Below are 27,500 nucleotides of genomic sequence, written 5' to 3' on the forward strand. Positions count from 1 at the left end.
TGTATGCAATTATTCAGAAACAACGAACCGGAAACGAAAAATATATATCACTAAACTTGACACAGAAACAAAGAAAAGGGAAAATGTAGCTCACCGAGAGAGATAAAAATGGAAACAGTGAATAATCGAAGGTGAGACCGGAGATGAAGAAATAACGAGGTTGTTTCAGACGACGAGAGAGGAGGGAGAGCAGTGAAGTAAGTAGTGGAAATAACAAGTAAGTGGAAAAGAAGAAAAACAGGAGTGAGAAAAATAGAACAAACAAGCAAAGATTTATAAAAAGAAATACGTCGCAGATGAATATGGAAAGGGTGATAGAGAGATGAAAGAAAGAAAGTGGGAGAGATGAAAGGAAGACTTGGAGGTGTGAGAATAAACGAAGAGGAATGAAGATGCAGGAAAATAAAGACACTTAATATTGAGTAAAAGGGAAATATAAGGCAAAGTGGTTGTAGGGTTAAATACTGTTGGGACGTTCTAACTAATTGACTATATTCCAAGCTAGACTCGTTAGTGAATCTTCAGATGGAACACCTTTATTAGTTTCCATGAAGAAACTTTGGCGAAACTAGCAGGGAATAGCCTAACATTTCCTTAATCCTCAGTTTCCCAGTAACAGTAACAACAACAACAATAAAGATAATAATAATAACAATAAAATAAACCCACATGTTCCAACAAATACATTACTGACGCACACAAGTGTATACTCTACGATTTTAATACCGCGCTTCCCGTTTTTATTTTATTTATTTTTTGGTCTGAAAATTAAAAAGACCAATATTCCGAAACTCCTTATTGCTCCTACATATTTTTACCTCCAGGGGTCACCTAATCCCCATAAGAGGGAATGAGGAAAGCAGGGAACAATGGCGGCGAGGCGAGGTTAGTAAAAAATATGTTACTTGAGTGAGCGAGGGAAAAGAAAAAAAACTAAAAAAAAAAAAGTGGAGGTGTGTGTGTGGGTGTAGTGCAGACATGGTCACGGTGAGGCTGTGAGGAGGGTGGAAGAGGGATACGATAGGCAGGAAGAGAAGAGAAAGGAAGATACGAAGAGAAGAGAAGGTAAATGAAAAGATAAGAAGAGAAAAGAAGAGAAGAGAAGAGAAGAGAAAGGAAGAGAAGAGAAGGGAAAGGAAGAAAAGATAAGAAGAGAAGAGAAAGGAAGAGAAGATAAGAAGAGAAGAGAAAGGAAGAGAAGATAAGAAGAGAAGAAAAGAGAAGATAAATGAAAAAATAAGAAGAGAAGAGAAGGGAAGAGAAAAGAGACATAGGGGGAAGGAGAATGTGAAAGAGGGAAGGAGGGAGATAAAACAATAGCAAGAAAGGTGACGGAAACCTAATGATCGCACTTGCACCTCCCTTTGGCTGATGTAACTCAATTTCCAGGCTGTCTGCCCCATCACCTCAGGCTTCCAAGTATCACGCCACTCGCTCTTGTGCCTTTACCCAGTCACGGAGATACGAGTACTGATACATACTTTAGAGTCCGCAAAACTTGCCGTACATTAAGTACACATGAAGAAATAATCCTGCTAAATATCTAGTACTCCAACAGGCAAAAAAAATCAAGGGGTATAGAGTCAGAAAAAAACGACTACGACTACGACTTCGACTTCGACTTCGACTCCACCCCTCTCCCCCTTCCCCTCTTCTGCAGCACAGTGGTAGGAAAATCAAACCTAGCCACACCACACCCAGCCACACAACATCACACTATCGTAAAGGAGTTGAAGTTGGAGATATTTATACAGACTCCGACTGTGACTCCGACTCCGGTTAAAAGTAGGCGACTCCGACTCCACAACCCTGAATATATCACACTGGAAAAATATATGGAAGAGATGAATTGATAATACGAAGGAAAGAATATCCAAAATTTAAACTGGCATAATTAAGAAGGTTTTTCTTTTCGCCTGTCATCAGTACTCGTGTAGACATTTTGAGAGTCTTATCTACGTGCTTCGATGCTTCTGTATGAAGAGGGAGTTGTGCAGCTGTTGTGGTAGGCCTACTTGTATTCTGAGAGTCGTGCCCGTGTTTGGGTGGCCTGCATGCCACTGTTTGGGGGTTACGCGCGTTTCTGCATGGATATGCCTGCGTGCCCTTCGAGATCGAAATGCACTTATCTGAATCAGCCTATAAGCGTATTCTTTACTCACGAAGCAGCCCAGACAACCTCAAACAAAAAATAAACAGAAAAATCATTAAGGTAAAGTTACGCCATACTTCATGGTGCCATACTTGCTTGCAAAATAGTTTTCCTATTACTAATGTTATTTATGTAAAACATAAGATATAAGATAGGTAGACAGATGCAGATAGTATTATATTTATATACATACATACTCGTACACACATTCTGGCATGCATTTGGAATAAATAAGCCAATTTATTGCGCATAAGCGCGAACGCTTACACACACACACACACACACACACACACAAAGGCAAACCATTTGTAGCCCGTCTGGCCCTTTGCGGTCTCCTTATATCATCGTGCATCCTTGTGTACAGACATAGAACAATATACGCAAACAGATAGATGACCAAACGAAGCCAGTCATATATATATATATATATATATATATATATATATATATATATATATATATATATATATATATATATATATATATATATATATATATATATATATATATATATATATATATATATATATATATATATATATATATATATATATATATATATATATATATATATATATATATATATATATATATATATATTGACAGGAAGAGAAGAGAGATAGGGAGTGGAAGAGAAAGGAAAAAAAAATATGCTGAATATAATTAAATAGTGCAGGAAGCCAGCCAGCCAACCAGCCAGACAGTCGGCCAGCCGGCCCCTCGCCCCTTCCGCCCCTACTGGTGGTCCAGCATGCCATTTCTAATGAGTTTTGTGGAGTGAGTGAGTCTCGGCGCGGCGTGATGCTCTCGGTGCTCGTGTGCGGCCCCGACAGAGCCACTCACGCGGCCCGGACGGGGGAGCTCACGGACTGTTGGTTTCTCCTCAATTACGTTAGCCGAGGGTTCGGCTTCTCTCGGTTAGAACGGGTTTTTATTTTATACTTTTACGATATAAAGCGACAACAAAAAACGTGACATGCTACTCCTGCAAAGAAACAAAAGTATCCCCCGAAGAACACAAATGCTATTTTTTATATAAACTGATTTGTCGCCAATCTATTACATTTTGGTCGGATTCGAGAGCTTGAAATTTGATTTTGTCCTCAAAATAATAAAACATACGCGGCGAAACACACGAGGCTGTAGGAGAAATGCCAAACAGACGAGACATTGTAGCCTCCTCCCATGTCCTTTCTCTCATAGGAGCACATCAAAAAAATAAAATTGCTTCGTGGCGGAAACGTTCATATTTTCCAAAACATCTTCCTTTTCATGCGCTGTAACTTCATGCTTGCGTTTAAACTTCCCCTTTCTTCTATAAACTTTCCCTTTTACCCTTCTCCCTCCCACTCTTCGTTGTTAATTCCCCTTCACCTCTTCCCCTTATAACTTCCCCTCTTTTTCCCCTTCCCGCTCAACCTCTTGTCGCTATTTTCCTTCCATTTCCATAATTCCCAACGACTTCTCTCTCGGTTCTCCCCTTCTTCAGGGTCTCGTTGTCTTCTTCCCTTCCACTCGCTTACACACAACTTCTCCTTTTTTAACATCACCCATTCCTACCTCTCGCTTTCTTCCTTTCCTGTACATCTTTCTCTCACAACTCTAACAACTCCCTTTCCATCCTACTTGCCTTCACATCTCTTACACAACCTCTCTTATTCTTCTCCCTCTTAACCCGCGTTCTTCTCTCTGTTATGTAGCAATCTCTCCTCTTCCCCTTCTCCCTCCTTCCTCTGGCTGCTTTTCTCATCTCTTTTCCCTTTCCCCTTCATCAACCTTTGTCTTTTTCTCCTCCTCCTCCTCCTCCTCCTCCTCCTCCTCCTCCTCCTCCACACTCTAGCGTCAAAAAGCCTGGCGGGCGCCGTGCCAACAAACTTAAGTACAGGGAAGTTGGTTAGTGTGTAAATTTTTCAGAAAAATGCGAAGACTTGCAGACACGCCCAGGAAGCAGAGGTGGAGTCACTAGCTAGCGGGTCTTGGCGGCAACTTGCAGTGAAAGGTTTCAGGGCATGACCGACCTGCACAGAACACAGAGAACGGCGTAGTGTTGGAGTGCTATTTATCTTTTGTGTGTGTGACAGTCTGAAAGAGTTCATGATATTTGTGTTTGATTTGTTGCGTCTTTCTAAGGTGTGTGTGAGGTGTTTACAAACTACACCTACAAACCTTTAGTGAAGAAAAGAAAAAAAAATATACGACGACCTCCTTGTATCAAATGTGTGACTATTAGTGTTAGGGCCTATTACCAATATTATTATCGTAACTGTTGCTGTTACCATTGGCAACATAATATAGCTCATATAATTATTTTTTTTCATTATTAGCATTATTACTGTCATCGTCAGTATCGTAATCATCCTATAATAAATAAAACCCTTCTATAATGACAATTACTATAATCCTCATTATTACTAAGTCGTGTTCAAGGTGTCGATCACTTTTTTTTAATCCTAATTAGTTTCAATCAAACACTGACTTTCTTTTACTGTAAATATAAGAAAAAATAAAGGACTCATTAAAGTAATAGACGCAACAATCTACTGGCTGGAATAAGTTGTTCGCCTCGCTCCCATGTAGCAAAGGTCATCAAAACCACTCCAGGTACTAACTCACAACGCCATTACTTGCGTCAACACACATACACACACACACATCTATGTATAAACTCGATATATAACTAACTCCCTTTACACAACACAGTGCTCACTTCCCTCACACATGCCCTGCTGACGGTTGTTGTGGCGATAGATAACCCATGATCTTAACAACACATCACTAACGCTACCAGTACTTAATACATGCCCTGCTGATGCTGATGCGGAGATAAGTTACACATCACACTAACACAGTACATCATTAACGCTACCAGTAAATAATACATGACCAGTTGATGGACATGAGGCGATAGGTAACACATCAAACATACCTTATCATGCTTAATATGTTTTGTTCTTCAATAAATTGATATACACTAAATTTTACTCAACCACGGCAGAACAAACACATTTTTCGTGCATGCCCTGCTAAAGCCAACGCACAAACCTACACACCACATCAGTACGGGCATTATGAAGACGTGTTCAATGCAGCTTTATGAACTTGTGGAGAACGGGGTATATCTGCAAGAGTTCCTTAAGTTTAAAACCATTCTGGTGGCTGCCTGTACAGAACAATGGCCACGCGTCACAGCGGGTACAAAGCCACGGGAAAGGCGGCCCCAGGCGCACAGATGTTAATTCACCCTGCATTCACGGCGAGGCAGAAACCGAATTCCCAACCAACTTGAATCATATTTTTTTAATGAAGCCTGTGTGTGTGTGTGTGTGTGTGTGTGTGTGTGTGTGTGTGTGTGTGTGTGTGTGTGTGTGTGTGTGTGTGTGTGTGTGTGTGTGTGTGTGTGTGTGTGTGTGTGTGTGTGTGTGTGTGTGTGTGTCACTTTAGTCTTGTCGCAGCGGTTGCAGGGTGAGCTTGTAAGGAATGGAGCGGGAGGAAAGGAGGGGAGGTGATAAACAGATAGTGGGTGAGGCGTGTAAGGCAGGGAATGAGTTACCTGTGGTTGATTAAACGGGGAGGCAGGCGCGGCGCGGTGCTCTTTAGGCGAGTCTGCCGAAAATGAGGTTGCGGCTCTTCGGTTTTAGAAATTCCGATTCCCAGCACGAGATGGCTCCCCGCGACGCGCGCTCCAGGGTTAAATATTAATTACGTGTTTGTCGTTCCCCATGAGGCAAACACTGCGTGGACTTAATTATAAACAAGAGATAGCGAAGGGTAAAGACTTCTTTCGAATTTAAATATCAAGCACGGTGCCGAGATGCCGCTTAACATGTGACCCTCCCAATCGTACATAAAATAAATTATGACAACAATACAGCAAAACTACACTAATACTGAAAAGTACGCTAAACCTTTACGCTTAACGAGCACCAGAAACCAAATGAAAGTCCTCTAGAACAGCATAATGAAAATAGTCAAAATGAATGGAGAATCGTAATGGGAGTCGCATAGGAATCGGAGGGTTATTTCCATGCTAATGACCCTGAACGTGCTTATCGGAGAACTGAAGTGGCGCCAATTCACGTCCGCCCCTCAGGCAAGTTCCGTCGCAAACAGCTAATGGCCGCTACCTGTCGGGTTACTGCGACCAGAACGCCACGCTGTACCAGGTGTGGGTATCGTCCACCAGCCGAACTCTTTTACTGAAATGATCATGCTGCAATTCATCACAGGCGGGATTCATACTAGTTATACATGGACAGCCAGGCTACAAAATATGTCTATTCACGAAAGGGAGAACATTGACTGCAGGCGACTAAAGGGACGCTCATGACGCTCATGGTGGCAGCAAATTTATAATTTAAAAGTAGCTTAGGAAGAATACAAGTCCTTGAGACGCGGCCCAAACGCGCTAGATTAACTTAAGCAAGAATGTGTAGACATCATGACAAGTGATGAAAGATGGTGAAGGAAACACGGGCTAGGGAACGAGTGTTTACTCCTGACTAGTTTCGCCTTAGTGGACTTCTTCAGAGGAATCTCTCTGAGGCGAAACTAGTCAGTGTTTACTCCTGACTAGTTTCGACTTAGTGGACTTCTTCAGAGAAATCTCTCTGAAGAAGCCCACTAAGGCGAAACTAGTCAGGAGTAAACACTCGTTCCCTAGCCCGTGTTTCCTTCACCACCTTTAAGCAAGAATGTTTCGCAACGCAGCAAGTAAGAAACATCGAGTGGCGATGATACTAATTGTCAAGTCCAAAGGCTCCTACACTGTAACGCTCAAATATGGAAATCCTGTCAGTTCATCATCAAACAGAATTAATTCAAAATGCTCCTATGTACAGCGGAGAGGCAGGAATTAACTAATTAAAAACTGGAATCCTACTCAGGGATCGCCTTGATTAATTTAGTGAGAGAGAGAGAGAGAGAGAGAGAGAGAGAGAGAGAGAGAGAGAGAGAGAGAGAGAGAGAGAGAGAGAGAGAGAGAGAGAGAGAGAGAGAGAGAGAGAGAGAGAGAGAGAGAGAGAGAGAGAGAGAGAGAGAGAGAGAGAGAGAGAGAGAGAGAGAGAGAGAGAGAGAGAGAGAGAGAGAGAGAGAGAGAGGAGAGAGAGATAGAGAGAGAGAGAGAGAGAGAGAGAGAGAGAGAGAGAGAGAGAGAGAGAGAGAGAGAGAGAGAGAGAGAGAGAGAGAGAGAGAGAGAGAGAGAGAGAGAGAGAGAGAGAGAGCATCTGAGTTTGCCTCCACGTCATGGCCGCCCCGAGCCTTCCCTCACAGTTCCCTGAGCTCAAGAGTCACACCAAATTTATCACTGGAGTTCTGTCATAATCCCCTGCCTCCGCCCCTGTTTGTCATCCCTTTATTGTGAGCCCGGCCTGCCTTCCTCTCGGCTCCTCTCCTTTTCTCTCCCCTTTCCTTTCCTTCTTGTTATTCCCCTTCCCTTCACACGCAGCCTCGGCCTCTCATCCGTACCGTTCATTCTTTGATTTCATTCAGCTCAATTTCGCTTTCTCCGCTGCATGTTCTCTCTCCCTTTTCTCGTGTCAACCTCAAAGAAGACATCTCGTGATACTTTCCTCCTTCAATTATATATATATATATATATATATATATATATATATATATATATATATATATATATATATATATATATATATATATATATATATATATATATATATATATAAGCACACACATACATTATAGTATTTCTTTGGTGGCTATTTGTCATAGGCATCAATTCTGTTTGTGTCATTGTAGACAAGGGTGCTGGAAAACTGACAGATTCAATAATTAGTGCATCCACATGGATAGGATAAACAATTAATACCGGCGAGATAAAGCTGAGGCCATACGCTACTGCTGCGCGTTGCCGGGATGCTCATTTCCGTTGCATTTGCTTTTCATGCCAGTGGTGGGTACGAACCCATTTTTCCCGGGTTCAAAAATGTATTTGCTCATAGTAGTCATTGTGAGGGAGGTGTATGGTTCAATAAACAGTGAAGAATGCGAGTCTACAACCAAATATCTGTCGAGATGTTGAGAAGAAAATAATCGAACAGCAATTCAAAGCCTTCAAATCGCATTTGTGTACATTAATTTTTAATAGTCTTACAGTTCGCTACAAAGGGAGCCACCTGCATTCCAGAGGCACTGATAGAATCACCAATGGCAATCATTACAGAAATTATACTTTTAATAGATTCGTTATAAAGTTATGTGGATTAGCATAGGAAGATTATGTAGCATTTGCACAGTAAAGCAAATTACATCTTGGCTGCCGTGGCCTCAAATGTCTCCAGAGCAAGGTTTCGTTAAGCGTCCATCGAAAGTTGTCGTAATAAAAGCCGGCGTCAGGGCCACAAGAGGAGCATAAATGTGAAAAGTTGGAATGGGTGAGCATCTTGGTGGCCGTAACGCGGCGCTCAGCTCCTGACTCTCCTCTGGTTTTCAAAGCCATTTTTACAATTTTTCTATAAAGCATTCTAAGATTTGTGACAAAGAAAACTACTCAGAAAGGAAGAAAAATCACAGTATGATTCCATGAATTTCAGCTATGTCGCGACGTCCAACCCCCCCAAAAATATAGATAACTTTCTTGTCATTTTCACAAATGTTATAATTCTTTTTGAAGTTTAGAATAAATGAAGACTATCTTCAGTGACACGATAATATTGCCTGTCACAACGACACACTTAAAGTACGTAGATATCTTTTTGTTTTCTTTCAGGATCACCTTAGTTTGAAAGAGAAAGCAGGAAAAGGGAACCGCAAGCTCCATGTCAGTCTGCGAGCAACAGAATCAGCGGAGTATCATAGAGGTTTGCTTTAATTCGGAATGCAGAGTAATATTGCTGGTAATAAAGCGTATTAACATGCAAAGTATACATTTATGCGGTAGAGAAGACAATTTTCAGAAGACGCTCTACCAAACAGCAACTTAAACATCATGACAGTTGTATTCTAACCTTGACGCACTATTATACGGTAGGTACTCAAATATGACGAGGCACGGCAGCAGTGATCCTCTGCTATTCACCGTTCGTTACGGAGGTTGATGATCATTACAAAAAGTTTGCTGGAATCTGTTCATAGTTTATTTTCGGAGGTTCGCTTGAGACCCTTCCCCCTTTTTTTTCATTAATCCGTTTCAATATTTTCCCCTGTCCTTCTTGTAAGCTCGATTTCTTTTTATTCTTTATCTTCCTCCACTTCATCAATTATTGTTTTCCTTTCCCCTCCTAATAATGATATTTTTCACCATTTTCTTATCCTACTTCTTTTTTTCATTCTCCATTGTCTTATTCTAAGTCTTCTAACCCTTCTTCTTTAACCTCTACTACAAACTTTCTCTTTTTCTTTTTCTTTTTCTTCTTTTTCCTCTTCTTGTTCTTTTTATTTTTCTATTTTTTTTTCTCCCTCCCCTCCCCTCTCCTTTCCTTTCCTCTCCTCTCCTCTCCTCCCCTCCTACTCTTCCTCCACCAACACGACCACCACCACCTCCACCTCCCACATTACGCCTATTCCTAAGTGCACCTTCCCATTCTCCTCATCATGAATAACTTCCCGCAACAGGCGCCTCTCACGGATTGTTTGACATCTGAATAATACACGAGCCCCTCCGCCCTTCCCCTCCGCCTCTCCCGCCGCTATTCCTGTTAACCCAAAAAAAGCTATCATTCCAATTGCCTCGGCGAAACGGAAATTGTAATTACCAGCGATTTGGGGCCCAGCAGTGAGCGTAGCCGGGATGGGGAGCAGGCTAATAGATGTTAAGGGAACAGGGGATGGGAAAGGATACGCGTGTAATTAGGGTGTAGGTGCCAGTGTTGGGATTCCTATGTAAGGGGTAAGGACTGTTAGGCATGTATGAGTGCACTGAGTCTGGGTACGGTGAAAGGGGGACCAGCATTGAGGAAAGGGTGCACAGAGAAGGGTGTGGAGAGAAAGGAAGGTGTATATATGAGGAAGGACGAAAAGGAAAGAAACAGGAAGGGGAAAAAGAAAGTAGAGAAGTCAAATGGTGCATAGAGTACAATTGGTGCAGAGAAGCTGGTCAACAGACGGGAAAGTTTATAAATGGAGACAAAGTTAAAATGCATGCAGAAGGTGTACATAGAAGGAAGAATGAAAGAAGAAAAAAAAACAGGAAGGGAAGCGATCGAAGGGTGGTGAGAGGAACGGGTGTGAAGAAAAACAAGGTCAACAGAGAGGGAAGAGTAAAGACTAGGTAAACAGGGAAGACAGAATGTAAAAGATAGAGAAGGGTCAACAGAAAAGGGGAAGAAAAGAGTGAGAAAGCAAGAAAAGCATATATACAGCGAATGATGGATGTACATTTGGGGGCAGGTTTAACAGGGGGAAAAAAGGGGTGTACAGGAACTAGTGTGACGCAGGGAAAGGACAGACTGAACAGGGGAAAAAGAGGAAGTACAGGAACTAGTGTGACGCAGGGAAAGGACAGACTGAACAGGGGAAAAAGAGGAGGTACAGGAACTAGTGTGACGCAGTGAAAGGACAGACTGAACAGGGGAAAAAGAGGAAGTACAGGAAATAGTGTGACGCAGGGAAAGGACAGACTGAACAGGGGAAAAAGAGGAAGTACAGGAACTAGTGTGACGCAGGGAAAGGACAGACTGAACAGGGAATAAAGGAGGAAGTACAGGAAATAGTGTGACGCAGGGAAAGGACAGACTGAACAGGGGAAAAAGGAGGTACAGGAAATAGTGTGACGCGGAGGAAGTCTTTAAGCAGCTGAACGGATCGGGTGTGAAAAGTGATCTGGTGAAGTGCTGGCCAAGTGGAAGGGAAAGGGTTTTTAAGAAGTGAGGTAAAGAAGCACAAACGATTTCAAGCTTAACAGAGTGAAAATACAAAAATAAAATAACGGAATCTGGTGAAGATGAAAATATCTTAAGAGAACAATTTAAACGACTTTAAGTATTGTAAGTTGAGCATTTCGAACTAATATAAAGGCTGGAAGCTCTTAGGATACCACACAGGATGGCAAAGAGGAACGTGCGGTTAAAAGGAATGAAAGGTAAATTGGTTGACATACTCCTCCTAACGCAATTCTCCGTTACGGCTGTTAAGTCCTGCTTTCACTCACCTTACGTCTCTCCCCTTCACCTCTCTGATCCCATTCTACCTGACCTTCTTTCTATCCTATCTCACCTCCTCTCTTTCACCCTCCCTTGTTTCCTTCCCCTCCCCTCCATTCCTGCATCCAATCCACCATCTACCCCCCCCCCCCCCCCCCTCTTCTCAGCAGCCCGGCCCATGCTTAAACATGTAACCTGCAGAATGTAAATACACCGCTTTCGCTTTCACGTTTAGGAGACGAGGAACGAGGCCTTGTATAAGACTGAATTAATCTCCTACTTGACTAAACATGCAGACTAATACAACAAAAAAGTTGACTTCACGTTATGAGCAGGCGATTAGAATAACCTTGTGAACTCAGGGGGAAAAAAAGAACTTTGATGCTGTCGTATTTTTCGTTCTAGGGATAATCATACATACTCGAACGGAGTAAAATGGAGGTGGTCAAGTGTGTCAAGTAGTGCTATAGTGGTGGTCTTAGGTAGAGAGAGTGGTGATGGTAATAGGCGCTAGTGTTATAGAGGATATGGTAATGACGGAGTGAAAGTTACGGGGGTGCTTCACTGATCGGAAGTCGTAAACAGGAAGAGTTGGTGATGCTGTGGTACCGTCGTGTTGCAGTGTCTTGTGTTGCGTTTCTGATGAGGGTTTGTGACTATACTGTGGAGGTGAAGCATTAAAGTATGGCACACTCAACCACTAGCGGCCCTCGACCTCCCGCCACCCGAGGGAGAAACGAACAGACAGGTAAACAAGTATTGGTTAACGCGGCTGCTAAGAAGGAAAAAAAAAAAAAAAATTTGACTATTACCTGATTCACAACATGGACGGTGGAGAAAACGGGAAGACATAACTACAGAAAACGAGATGGAATCCTCCCACAAGCCGCTGACCAGATAGACAGACAGACAAACAGACGAAAATCCATCATGCCACCAAATCCTTCATCCTCATGTTAAGAATTATGCAAGTGATACTCTAAACCCTTTTTGTAGATAATGCCACACACCCACACCCACCCACCCACACACCCACACACACACCCACCCACACCCACACATCCACACACACACACACACACACACACACACACACACACACACACACACACATGTCAACAGCAATACCAGCACTGGCTGTCGCGGCTGTTGACTGGGAAAAGTCTAACAAGGTGGAGCCAGGCGGAGTACACTAACATCAGAGAGAAGTTGGTAAAGTTGGAAAAGGCTTTTGTCTGGCAGCGAGCAAATGATGGCTGCTTCTGATGATGATGATGATGATGATGATGATGACGAAGAAGATGATGATGAGATGGAGGAGGAGGAGGAGGAGGAGGAGAAGGAGTTGGTAAGAGTGGATGTTGGCAGCGGTGAAGGTGGTGGAGGTGGTTCGGGTTGGTGTTGACAAAACCGTGTAGTGTTGCCCGTGGTGGTGCTGCAGACATGAGAGTATTGCGTGTTGTGCAAAGATAAATGGTACACTGAGAGAGAGAGAGAGAGAGAGAGAGAGAGAGAAGAGAGAGAGAGAGAGAGAGAGAGAGAGAGAGAGAGAGAGAGAGAGAGAGAGAGAGAGAGAGAGAGAGAGAGAGAGAGAGAGAGAGAGAGAGAGAGAGAGAGAGAGAGAGAGAGAGAGAGAGAGAGAGAGAGAGAGAGAGAGAGAGAGAGAGAGAGAGAGAGAGAGAGAGAGAGAGAGAAAGAGAGAGAGAGAGAGAGGGGGGGGGGGATGAAAAAAGTTATGTAATAGGAAAAGAACAAAATATAAAGAAAGTCCTTTGTTTAATGTATTTTACCCCACCACAAACACACTGACCTACATAACATCCACACCACACTCCACCACGACCCCCACATCCACACCTACACCCCTTTTCCACACGATCGACAAGTGCCTGGCCCACGCCTCCCTCTTCTGCCCTAATGCTATCCAGCCATTCCGGTTATGTACACACACACACACACACACACACACACATACACATCCCTTAAGTGTTTGTAAAATGTATTCAGACCAGCATATAAAAACGTCCATTTCCATACCACTTTCGGAATAATGGGGCCGTAAAACACGTGCACAAACACACGAACACACACCCACACCCACAAAAAAACAAAAACAGGAAGACTTATCCCTTATCCCTGTTACTACTAAGCTATCCTCGCTTAATGCTAGAGCAATATCTGTAAGTTTGAGGCAAGTTCTCCAATTCGTAGTAACCATTCCAATTTGAACTCACATGAAAATACATTAGTGAGGAAAATTGCAAAGAGGTACACCATTGAAACAACTTCCAAATTAATAATACTTCATTCTCCTAATTTTCTTCTATTTTCCAGAGCATTTCTTCTCAGATTACTAAACTGGAATGGTCCGTACAGATTGGTGAGCACACCCTAACATTCACATTTAAGAACTAGATTGAGGAGGGAAACAAGCGACGAGGCCTGAGCGACAGACATTAGATATGATAATTTAAACATGTTGATAGATGCGCTGGACGGACGGGAGCATACATATGCATATACCCAACCAGACAGCCAGCTATACACAGATAGAGGAAAGACAAAAATACAATCAGCAAAACAGATGGTCAGACGTCTAGACCGACAGGTGAAATCGAAATAAGAGATTTACACACACACCTGAGATTTTCCTGAGATATAGTTGGGCTCGCTTGTTGAGCCAGGGTCACGCGGAGCGCCGCCCACACACACACACACACACACACACACACACACACACACAAATAACAAAAAGACAGCAACATATTCTATACGTAGAAGACAGAATGTAGAGAATTACACACACACGCACACGCACTCACTCACACACACACACACACACACACACACACACACACACACACACCATTACCTCCGCTTGGTTGCCAACGGACGCAATTAATGTCCGCTTGGAGTCCATTTCTCTTGGCTTGAGGTTGACGCGTGGGAAGCGTCCACAGATTTGTCTTCTGCCGCTTAGAAGTGAAGACAACGCCAATTTTGTGGAACACTAGCTGAACGTGTGTGTGTGTGTGTGTGTGTGTGTGTGTGTGTGTGTGTGTGTGTGTGTGTGTGTGTGTGTGTGTGTGTGTGTGTGTGTGTGTGTGTGTGTGTGTGTGTGTGTGTGTGTGTGTGTGTGTGTGTGTGTGTGTGTGTGTGTGTGTGTGTGTACGAAAGGAAGAAAAGTGAATGAGAAAAAGTGGCATTGTACGTAATACTCAGGAAATTTGGTTCTCTTTGTTAGTTTTTTTGTCATTTTTGTGAGCTAGTCTGTTTGTACACCTGTCCGTCAGGACTGTCTGTTCCCTGGAGGCCTTTTTTTTTTCATAGTATTATCGAGAGAAAAGTTGAAATCAGAAGCGAAAAAAGAAAAATTGCGAGTTTCGCTATAAAAAACTTAGTACTTACAAACGTTTTTAATTAGTAGAATAAAATGTAGTATTCCAGTTCACTTTACTCTAAAAATTGCTGAACTGTAAATAGACAAAAAAAAAGTATGGGATAAATAAATGCCTTCCATGATTGATAATCCGTGCGGGTGGAAACGATTGGGGTCAGAAATAATTTGGCACCCGACTGATAATACGCAGTGACGCAGAGTTCATTCCCCTTCTCTCTCTCTCTCTCTCTCTCTCTCTCTCTCTCTCTCTCTCTCTCTCTCTCTCTCTCTCTCTCTCTCTCTCTCTCTCTCTCTCTCTCTCTCTCTCTCTCTCTCTCATCACAATCATCATCATTTATGGGTAGGCGGTGGATGAGTGGTTAGCGTGCGGGCCCCGCATTTATCGCATTCTGGACGACGCGGGTTCGAATCCGCTGATACCACCTTGGATTTTTCTACCCACTACCCACATGCTGTCCTGAAGACCACCCGTCAACCCTGACTCTAGAAGAAACCGTCCAAGTGAATCAAGATCGGAACAAGCTCCGGGGGGCAGTATGAGCCAAGAAAAAGATGACGCCACTATAAACACTTGCCTACGCCATTATGGGCTGGGGCCGACCACCAGGCCTATTACTACCATCATTATTATTACTATCATTATCATCATCATTAATTATAAATTGAAACATAATTTATTACAAATTTTATTTCCGTGTGTGTGTGTGTGTGTGTGTGTGTGTGTGTGTGTGTGTGCAGGCGTGTTTGTGTTTCCCTCTCTCCCCCTTCCATCTAACACACTCCTTTATGGAAACAGCACAGTTTTATGGTTCCCGCAGCAGCAATATTTAGTAACACTTCACAGAGGCCGTAACATAAGCCTCTACCATCATCGACCACCAGTCCACACTCACTCATGCACCCACACCCACGCCTGCACCCCCCACAGCCTACAAACATAATTATATAATCAGCCACACACACACACACACACACACACACACACACACACACACACACACACAAAGCCAGTAGCAGTCAGTGGTCCAGACACTCAACCACTAAGCCAGCCAGCTACACAAGACTTCCAGGACACGGTGGGGTATCCAGATGAGAGCAGCCACTTAGCCATCCACTGGCTTAGAATGTCAGCCTCTCAGCCAGCCAGCCTCTACAGTAGTTCCAGGACACACTGGAGAACTCATCACAAAACATCCATTAAGCCAGCTTTCATAGAAGCTCCATGGCACAGTGGAATATCTAGCAGCCAGTCAGCCGCTCGGTCAGCTAGCCTGTCTAAGCTCCAGGACTCGGTGATGGAGCAGGCGGGGTCGCTTTACCCCGCCACACACGACCACCACCACCCCTACCACAGTCCAAACCGCCGTCCTACACTTCAGCTAGTAAACTTAATTGGTTTACCTCCTCCATATCTTCATTAATCCAACGAGAGTGGCTGGCTGCCCCGGACGTCTACATAATATACACACACACACACACACACACACACACACACACACACACACACACACACACACACACACACACACACACACACACACACACCATGGACAATACCACCCCTGGCGTCAAGCCCTAAAGGATATCCTAACCCTAATCTGCCTACACAGTTGGATTGAGGGAAAACCATGTCATCAACAACGGCAAGACGGTGGAAATGCATTTTAGCACCTTTCCCACCACCACCTCAGTACCTAGTCTAATGATTGACAGCTATCCTGTTCTGGTTGTAGAGTCAACCAGACTGTTTTGTGTCATCCTGAACAATAAGGTGAGTTGGAGGAAGTACGTGACCACATACGCCAAAGCAGCATCCTATAGTTTCTACATGCTGAGGCGAATGAACTCCCTCAGATCACTCCAGTGAACAGCACAGAACATGTACACCACCTCCATCTACCCTAAACTCCTGCACATCTTCCCTGTTCGAGCCTCGTGCAACAGCATCACCCATCTCGGTCAGCTGGAGAGTAGAGAAGCGGGATCTTGACCACCTCATACACCACCTAAGAGAGGCAGGGCACTTACCTAGTTGCCACTTTCCCTCCCTGCAGGAACTATATCATAAAAACCTGGCCAAGTTTGGGACCTAGCTCCTCACAAAATATCAGCTGTATCACCGGCACTTGTTGGCCCTCCCTTCCTCCCTCCCGCGCACGCAGAACACGACACCACGACACCCTTCCAGGCTTATCAGTTCCTCACCCGAACATATTACCAGCCCACTCACCCACACCCACCATAAACACACACACACACACACACACACACACACACACACACACACACACACACACTACTGTATATCAACGTGACAATCCAAATTTTCCTAAATGTAGCACCAACTTTTATGTCCTTCCCCTGCAATATATTTTAAGCCCTGCGAATTAACTTCTCTCTCTCTCTCTCTCTCTCTCTCTCTCGAGCCGACGACACCAAAGAGAACACCCCCCCTCTCCCAGACCCCCCCACCCAGCTCACACCGGAGATACGCCTCGGCGCACAAAAGTGTGTGATTTCATCATTAGCGAGACCCTCTCACAAAGACTTTACTCACACCCATCCCTCTCTCCCTCTCTTCTCCCTTCCCCTTCATTTCGTTCTTCTCTTCCCGCCATTTCCTTCCCTCTGTCTTCCCCATTCTTTTCTCCTTTCCTTTATTCAGTCTCCTTCCTTTCCTTCTTTCTTTTATTCCGTTTTCCCCTCTCATTCATCCTTTCCTTCATTCCATCCTCTCTTCCTTTCTTCCTGCCCTTCATTCCATCTTACCCTTACTTCCCTACATTTTGTCTTCCCCTCCCCTTTCCTTCTTTCCATCATTTCATCCTCCCTTTCCCTCTTCTCCTTTCCTTCATTCCAGCTTACCCTTCCTTCCTTACTTTCCTTCATTCCGTCTTCCTCATCCCTTCCTTCCTCCCGTCTAACCCTTTTTCCTTACTCCCTCCCGCCCACTACTACTCATAGTCTTCCCTTACTTAAACCTGACACCTTCCCTCGCCTTCCTTCCCCTCATCCGTCCCTCCTCCTAATCCTTCTTTCATCTCAACCGCTGTCTTACCAAGGCTTCTACATGGGCCTGCCAGTCATCCCCACCATTACCACCACCACCACCACCACTGCCAACATGAACTCCGATCGCACCAAATTCAGGAACACAGGTCGGAAAGGCAAGCGAAGACCAGTAATCAATAATGTATAATGAGCTTCCCTCCGCTTACCTCCCCTGCCTGCCTGCCTGCCTGTTTACCTGAGCTGGGTGGGGTAAGAGATCAGGCTGTCGGTGGTGAGTGTGGTGGTTGTGGTGGGAGAGAGAGCAGAGCATGATGTGGTAGGTGGATTGAAGGGGGGGACAAGAGAGGGGAAGGAAAGTGAGGGAAGGTGTTTGAGTATAGCATGACACTACGCGGGATAAAAGGAGGGAAGGAAATGATTGTCTACCTGTATGTGTTTCTGCCTCCGTGATGGCCTGTTTGCTTGTTTACTTCTCTGACTACCTGTGTTCCTACCTGTATAGCTGAAAGGCGGTCTCCTTATCTATCTGCTGGACTACCTTCCTATCTGCCTGCCTACCCGATATTAAAACAGAATGTCTTATCTATCTATCTATCTATTTTCTCTCTCTCTCTCTCTCTCTCTCTCTCTCTCTCTCTCTCTCTCTCTCTCTCTCTCTCTCTCTCTCTCTCTCTCTCAGTGTTCAGTATGACTCACACACCCCTCTCTTAGGCACACTAGCATTTTTACATATATATATATAATACACGAGTCACCGGACCCGCGCCGCGCAATATGTAACATTTTCATCAGTTCGTGAAAATATTCGCTCTTTTGATTATTCTCGTATGGTTATTATGCGTTCATATAACCGGTTTTCCCCTCCGCCAATTTCACGTTCAGGGCTGTCCATCACGAGTGCCAAAGAGTGGTGTCGTAGTGGTAGAATGATTATGATAAAAGGAAAAAAAAATACCTTACAATAAACGCCAGGAAGGAAAAGAAAAATCAATTACCGATACACAGAGGACTCGTCGGTGTGCTGATGATATTACACTAATTAGATAACAGCGAGAATGTAAGGGTATTTTAATGAAATTTTGTTTCCGAAGAGTTAAAATAACCTCCACGTAATAATGCTAATGAAATGGAGTCCAGGCGGAGGGTTACTCATATAGAGGGAGTGAATGAAAAGTTACATTAGTTTTATCGTCGTGTGCGCGGAGCTGCTGGATACACGTGTGTGTGTGATGCTGAGTGAGTAGGTGAGCGGATGAATGAATGGTTGAGTGGGCGGGTGGGTTAGGACGCAGGTGGGTGAAGTGGCGGGTGGATGAAGAGGCAGGGCAGTGGAAAGGTGTGTTAGGGTGGAGCTGCGGTGGGGTAGGATGGAAGTGCGGTGGGTCAGGATGGAGGTGGGGTGGGTTAGGGTGGAGCTGGGGTGAGTGTGTGGGCAGTGGGTGAGTGGGGAGGCGGGTGAGGGAATAGGGAGTGTATGATGAGGCTGGGAGGTGGGTGGGAGAGAGGAGCATGGCTGGCGGCAGGTAGCGTAAATAAATTAGCGGAAGCATTTAATTTGACTCCACCGGTATAGTTTTCCACCTGATTTTGTAACAAATTTAAATTCTGATTGATTGCCCGTACAACCGCTCTCTGTTTCTCTTTTTATGGGAACTGTTATACAAGTCCGTTGGCCGCGTCTGACGTGAAAATAAAACCATGATCGACACTCGCCAAACGCAACATCAACAAAACAAAAGCAGCAGCAACAAGCCATAGTGACACAACATCAACAGCATCAAAGGCAGAAGGAGCATTAATAATCAATAGTAAGACAACAACAGCAACAGCAACACAAGCATCAACCCCAACATCAGCAGCAGCAGCGAAGGAAACTACAGCGTCAGCAGCAGCAGCAGCAGCAGAGCGGAGCCGGCAGCAAGGCAGTGACAGCACTCAGCCAGGCAGATTAACGTGTCCCGCATCGATTCCTCCTCGTTGGGACTTGAGCATGACCAAGAAATAATTAATATCGTCACACGGACTTTCGTATTTTCAAGTTTTAAAAAAATACATTTATAACTTAGCAAAGGCGGCTGCGCGAGTAAGCGTTAACTATTTCGTCGTTTCAGCGTCCTAATTCATCACATAAAAATTCAGAAAAAAATGCTAATTATAAGACACAGCATAAGGTCTATTCATGTTAATACCTAATTAAAACGGCTTTATGAAGTCACACATTTATTCACAAACTCACTATAATAACTCCTTCACTCACTCATTCTCTTTCACTTAGTCACTCACTCGCTGAAGCACTCACTCTCCTTTTGATATGCACTATGATATGCACGAGTAGTCATAAAACACTCGGGAACTTTCTGGACATGGAAGACGTGCGTATTAACATAAGTCAGTGTTTCAGCTGATTTGTGACTTGGTGTGTTGCCTTGGCGATCATTTACCGCAGTTGCATCCATTTGTACGAACTTCTCTTGCTTGTCTCATGTCTGGAACAGGAAATGATGATGGTGATGACAATGATGGAAGATGTGTTAGAGGCGTGTGCTGTGTGTGTCTGTGCGTGTGTGTGTGTATGTGTGTGTGTGTGTGTGTGTGTGTGTGTGTGCGCCCACACACACACACACACACACACACACACACACACACACACACACACACACACACACACTCACACACACACAGATAATTTTCACATATTAATCTAAATCAACTCTTTGCTTCATACCCTTAAACTCCAAACACAACTTCACACTCAAAGTACACAAGACCACAAGATGCATCCTTTCCTAACCTTATTTTCGCTCTGCTGGGCCTAGAATATACCCCTTCATGTTCCTTTATAGCGGTGTACTCCACCCAGCGTGACTTTCAGCGAAGACCAAGCCCAGTGCCTTTAAAAGTGGGCGGTAATATGCGACATTCTTTACCCGAGAGGCTTGGGCAACGCGCCGCCTACCCCCCAACCCGCCCACCAACCCCAAACCGCCTAGCTTAGCCCCATACCGCCTTACCTCGTCTCGCTCGCTTCGCCTCGCCTTGCCTAATACAGTAATGCGTGTGTAAGCGAGGGATTCACGTCCAGGTCGTACCAGGTCGTTTTTTTCGGCAGATAAGACATGCACGAGCATCTCCGAGGAGCACAGACGCGTCCTTACAGGGTGAGCCAAGAGAGGGAGGCTGTTAACATAATACATTTTGGAGGGTGGCTGGTGTTCGTGTTATGGAATGACTGGGATGCGCATCTCGGTGTTTTGCGGGCATCTTTGATTTTACACGTTTTTCGTTGTTGAGAACACACACGAGCAAACCATGCGAACACTATGGCCAAGAAGACACCTTCCATTTATATATATTTTCCTAGACGTTCTCGTAGCTTCGTAACATAGTGGTGATCAGTGTTCGTGATTGTCCAGCGGAAGGCAGCAAATACAGTTCCCGGGACACACGACATACAGTTGTCATCTAACAACAACACGACCTTAAGGAACACAAAATTAAAGCATTTATTCTTGTTAAGGCGAAAAGTTATAGTGTAAGCAATGCCTTGAGAATAAAATGGGAGAGAAATATTGTATGACACGGAAATCGTATTGAAGACATTAAAATAGATAGCTGGTAACTCATTCGACTTTTTTAATTCCAATTAATTAACCTTTGATATTTGCCACTGATGAACAAATTAATTTTTCATACTCCAAATTTTATAACGTTCATGACAGAAAATCCTGTTGAGCGTATTTTTTATAAACATTCGGCTTCAATTTCTTAATATGGCTGAATGAGGAGGAGGCTCGGCTAGCACTTTCACGTTTTTACGTCACCAGTGTCGAGTGGTACCAATTATACCCCTAGGGCACACTGGAATTATAACCACTCCAGTTAATAAGTAAACAATCATTTCATACTTCCAGGTTTCTAATGAAGTACAGACTATTTCAGCGTACTTTACTGATTGCTCTTCGGTTTGTTTTCCTTGACGCTGGGTCGTAATCAAACAAGGCACCACTTTTTCTAATCGCGTCAATCTGTAATAAATGTGCCGCGCAGATAATTCACAGGGTTCCAAAAAAAAAATTGTAAGTTGTCTAAGTTTTTTCAACTGATTTAGGACAAATTTGCACCGCTGAATCCGAAAATTACACCCGTTTCTCTCGAACGGGTCAGGTTTTTGTGCTAAGTCGATTTATGAAAATCAGATCTTATAACTAAATCGTTTACATTTTTGTGACATTTTCGGTTGATTTTTGTTAATATTTCTCATCTGAAATAGTTTTTTATGATAAAAAAAATCGTTTTCTAACACAATTCATTAATTAAATGTTACAAAAATTGATGTGTACATTGAAGAGTAGACATTGATAAAAGTATATACGTATAAATTAGATATTAGGTCATCGTTCAAAATTCAGGGCATGAACTTCCGTTTCTTCGAACTCCTAGAATGCTCAGCGGTAGGGGTGTCTCTCTTCAGAGTCCAACAGTGATCAACCATCATGACTGCATCCCAGCGTCCCTGATACCTGGTCTCCATCTCTCTCATCCTCCCATCATACTGACTATGGTGATCATGACTCAGGCAATGTCTTGTGATCCTCATATAACCTTTCATCTTCAAATCCCCGCGCGCGTGGAGCGATGCCAAAGGTGCTCTCTCAAACTTGAAAAGAAAATCATCAAAATATGGGTCAGAGTCTTCTGGGTCAAGTCAAATTCTCAGACATCCTGGAACTCATCCCAAAAAACTTGTCCAACATTTTTCCTCGTCTTTCTCTTCCCCATTACATTACAACAATAACGAAAACATATCCATTCTCACTGAGGCCAAAAGCCCACTCCCGAATTTCCTGAAGACTTTTAACACTGGAGATTTTCCTCCGACGTTCTCCTTCCAACCTTCTACTTGAGTGTTGGCAACAATTACCATGTCTTTTCAAATTGATGTTTTCTTCCTCGCTGCGTGGCATGACCCATCTCGACCCTCGGAAGGCAGACACACACAGACAACCCTGATAAAGCGAGTTTCTCCTTTTGTTGGAAATTGTTCTGCCGTGAGCGACTCTCTTCTTGTCTTGGCGAACTCTCTTAACTTGCCTTCTTTCCTTTTTCCTTATTCCTTCTTGCCTTTTACCCTTGCTTTCCTGTGTCTCTTTACGGCATTATCCACAACATGACGGTGTTACTCATCGTGCTATGACATATTTGATCCTTTGCCTCCCCATCACCATAGTATATCTTTGTTGTTTTACTCCCTCACGGCTTTCCCTTTCCAGAGCTCTTTCTACAATATTATAAGATAAAAGTGTTATTCTTCGTGATATGACTTATTTATGCTTACCCCCCTCTCCTAGTGAGTTTGTAATACCTAAGAAGCTCCAGTGGTGAACTCCTGCTGAGCTTTGTCGATTTCGATGCTGGTCAGTAGCAGCTACTCACCCCCCTCAGGAAAAGGACAGAAGGGTTCAACAACACATTCGCGATGTCTTGGGCATATAGGAAGTTTCTGGTATTGTTTGGAAGTCGTCCAACTTTCCCTGCAACTACACATCTCTTGCCTTTTTCTTTCAGCATTTTTATTCAATTTTTTTTTCCAATACGGTATTGCAAAACTGGGTTACTAATGATTATAGCCAAGATATTTTTCTTTCTATTTCGATTACTTTATTTTTCATCTTTTCTGGCACTCCCTTTTTTCTTTACTTTTTTATTTAATTTCGATTTTCCTTCCGAAGTCTTACGTACATACTGGACAACTGTTTCATGCAACTTAGAAATTCATTCTCGTTTCATCCCAATTATTATATTTTCTACACACTGATGACACCCAAATCACTCAATATTTTTTCTCTTTAATATCATCTACCTCTATGGTGCTGAGAACAACCAAGTCCGCCACTTGAAAGACGAGCGTCTCAGCACACACTTCAAAGCTCATATAGAGCTTACATACATTAGCTTTATGACTTCTTATTAAAAAAAATAGCCGACTACAAAATCTTTCCTATTACTGTGAGTGTGTATAGGAAACAAAGAAGTATGTATGTATCTAATGCCCACTACATGCTGGCTATAGAAATTAAAAAAAAATAAAAAAAAAACAATAGCTAAAGGGAAACAACTTGGTAGGTGTGTGTTCTAGCGGAGATCTTCCTCCCTCTTGCGGATCAATTTCACACGTAAAACACAAATAAATGAAACGGAACAAGAGCATTTATCTCGCCATGCCTTTCGCCTCACCGGGTCTCCTTAATCTCTTACCCTCCGCCCCAGAAAGGCATCAGTATAATGTCTTCGGATACAGCCTTAAAGCAAGTTCCTATTCGACTCGACTCCTAAGGTCGCCCTTCTCAGGCATCCTTTTCGGTCCCTTAACGAGCACACATTTATACAACGTTTCCAACAGCAGGGGTTCACTTCGCTGCCCTCCAGAGCAATTATCATGAAAGGTTTTCCTCAGCTCGACTTCCTATTAAGTGCATGGTTCCCTTCTCTCTCTCTCTCTCTCTCTCTCTCTCTCTCTCTCTCTCTCTCTCTCTCTCTTACACACACACACACACACACACAAACACACACACAGCACACACACACACGAGGCACCAGAAAATGAAGTTACTCACGTCAAAGCAACAATCGCGCCACTCAAAAAAAAAAAAAAACTCGCATCGCTAAATCAATGCATCCACGTCAACACGGGAAAATAAAAATGGGAGGAACAGGAGTAAACAAAATGCAAACTAAATCTACGAATACAAACGTGCAACATCCAAACGGTAATTGAAGTGAAAGAGTCCTTCGCTTGCGCGCTGGTGAAATAAAAATAAATTACCTGCTTTTAAACTACAAAGCAGTCTCGTGCAAAATTGTTTAGATTCATGAAAAGCAGAAGACGAGATAGAGAAGAAGAGAAAAAGAAGAAGAAAAGGAAGAAAAAGAAGAGGAGAAGAGGAAGAAAAAGAAAAAAAAGAAGAAAAGAAGAAGAAAAGAAAGAAAACAAGGAGAGGAAGAAGAAAAGGAAGAAGAGGAAGAAGAAGAGGAAGAGGAAAGAGAAGATAAAGACGAAGAAAGAAGAAAAAAGAAGAAAAGAAAAAGACGAGAACGACGACGAACAAGAAAAAAAAAGAAAAAAAGATAGCTGTGTTGACACTGCAGAAGAAAAAATAAGAAGAGGAAATAGGAAAAGATAAAAATGATGACAATATTAATGACACTGCTAACGATGCCGATGAAACAGAAAAAAAAAAGACTCTCCTAAATATACATGAACCCCGAGACAAAGCTCACGACTCTTCTCTCACTCACTCCCTCACTCCTCACTCACTCATTCCCCTCCAATTATGTGCAGCGCCTCGAATGAAACAAAGGAGCCAAGTTAATCACCCCCCGCGGCCGTGTAGTGCACCGAGGACACGCCTGGGACGGCTAAACCTAACCCGATGCCGAAACATTAGCCCAAGGCATTAGTGGTGTCGCGGAAGAAAGATGGCTGGTGGATGTGGTGGGTGGGGGCGGGGGGAGCCAGGAGGACGGGGAATAAGAAGAGACGGAGGAAGGAAGAAGGGTAAGACGGGATAGGAGAGGGAAGACACCGAGGAGAAAAAGATGTGAGAGGAGGAAGGAGAGAAAAAGATATTTAATAAGAGGAGAAGGACTAGGACGAGAGGGAAGACGAGCTTGAGAAGGATATGTAGAATTAGAGAAAGAGGACGTGGAAAAGAGTTAGTGAAGAAAAGGCTGAAGGAGAGGGAACAACAGAAGAGTGTGAGAAAAAAGTAAAGAAGAAACGATGACAATAACAGCGTCGGCGACATCTCGGAAAACTGCCAAAAAATATCCATGAGAAATGACACCCAAAATTACACAAGATAAATGCAAGTCGAGTCAGGCATCAAGGCGTAACACACTACCTGACCTGACCTGACCTGACCTGACCTTCCCCGACACATTCACCTCGTACTTGTCCCTTGACGAAAAGAAGCAGCACCGAGAGCAGCGCTGCGCCAACGCATTTCAGCGTGAAGGGCCAGAGAAGGGAATGAATGCCACACACTCGCAAGAGCCTTGATGCCGGGGCTCCTCTCCTCCCTCGAAGCAGGAAGATGTGGTAACGCCGTGTCAGCGCTCTCGGGAAATGCATGACCTGACTCTGCCTTGCTCACTCTTCCTGGCCGGCTCAGTAACTCACTCCTTGGCTCGAGGGAAATTGAAATTGGTTCAGCCCGTCACTCTACCTCCTTTAAAAACTAGATTTGAATCCACAGGATCCACACTGCTCTTCGACCCTGGCCCACCCTGCCATGCCCCACCTCTCCCCTGGCCCACTCTGCCCTCTCCTTGCCGGGCCTCGGCCGCTCCCACTCCACCCTCCTCAACCACTCCAAGAGGATAAAACTACTCAGTTTTATACAGACCTTACGATTTGCAGCACGAAGAAATTATGGCGAGTAAAGGAAATATTCCTTTTATAATTTACTTTCATTCAAAACGGGAAAAATCAATAATATATATATATATCTATATATATATATATATATATATATATATATATATATATATATATATATATATATATATACACATACACACATATATATGCACCCTTACAGTCGCTGGTTTACGATACTGAGTTTGATTATAGCAAAAAAGTTATCCAATCACACAAACAAATAATCACCGAAAAAAAAACGTTTACTGGTTAGATCTGCGCCACGACAAAGGAGATCACACATTGTAAATCACTATATAACACTCATTACATCTAGTTCTGATTCTGTACATATAACAACGAAAAGTACACGTTTACACGTTGTAGTTTCTACAGACACACTTAGCGAACACGTCGCCCACAAGCCCTACAGAGGCAGGGGCACCACAACGCGACACCCTCCCCGCGAGGCCCACCAGCTGCGTCAGGAGTGGTGAGAGGACACGAGGCAGCAGAGGCAACCACTCCACACTGTCTCACACACCCTACTGACTCCCGGCAGCCTCCCGACCCGACACGCCGCCGCTCACGCCGCCACCGTCGACGCCCCATATTATCCTCCCATCCACCGCCACCATCACCATCACTACCACTACCACTACTACTACTACTACTGCTACGCTACTACTACAACTACTGCTGCTACGCTACTACTATTACTACTGCTGCAGCTGCTGCTACTATAAACAACACGCAATTCGATCCAAGCTTTCTATCCATACGCAGAATCCTCATACAGAAACATGTTTATATCGACACGAAAAAACTCTCTCTCTCTCTCTCTCTCTCAAAAAACACAAACAAGCGGGTAAACAGGGTATTGATAACCACAAGTACCTCATAATCCTTCCCATCAACACCACAATGCTCACCATTACCACCACCACCACCATCACCACCACGACCACCACCACAAGCAACAACAATAGCAACAACCTCAACACCATCAAAAACACCACCGTTACCACTACACGCAACAATAACAATAAACACAAGAACCACACGCCACATAACAGGAACAACAACCGACGGCAACCAACAACGACAACCATCATTTTCATTATCACCACTACCACAAATACCTTCACGATCATAATGCCACTGCCACCCTTACGTTTCCTCCTCCTTTCAGCACCCTCACCCTTCACCCTTCCCACACCATCCTCACCCTTCTTCCCCTTCACCTCACCCTTGCCCATCACCATCCTCATCTTTCTCCCGCACCTTTCCACCCTCACACTTCCCCCTCATATCACCACCCTTACCCTTCATCCTTGTATCGCCCCCTCATCCTTCCCCTTCCCTTTACTACCCTGCCCCTTCCCACTCCGCTCAGCACCCTCACGCAGATCATCAGCACGGTAC

General features: G+C 43.8%; 1 protein-coding gene across 2 annotated transcripts in view; it reads right to left on the minus strand.

Annotated features, from left to right (window-relative positions):
- Window positions 1–26,628, minus strand: part of LOC127007473 (histone-lysine N-methyltransferase 2B-like) — an 86,871-nt gene extending 60,243 nt beyond the window's left edge. Inside the window, exon 1 of one of the 2 annotated variants that reach the window (XM_050878554.1) lies at window positions 26,552–26,628. The gene's annotated coding sequence lies outside the window, so the exon portion shown is untranslated. The remainder of the gene's footprint in view (window positions 1–26,551) is intronic. The other variant, XM_050878546.1, reaches the window with a different exon arrangement.
- Between the last annotated feature and the right edge of the window lie 872 nt (window positions 26,629–27,500).

This window comes from Eriocheir sinensis, chromosome 3 (assembly GCF_024679095.1).
Source record: "Eriocheir sinensis breed Jianghai 21 chromosome 3, ASM2467909v1, whole genome shotgun sequence".
Taxonomy (NCBI): domain Eukaryota; kingdom Metazoa; phylum Arthropoda; class Malacostraca; order Decapoda; family Varunidae; genus Eriocheir; species Eriocheir sinensis.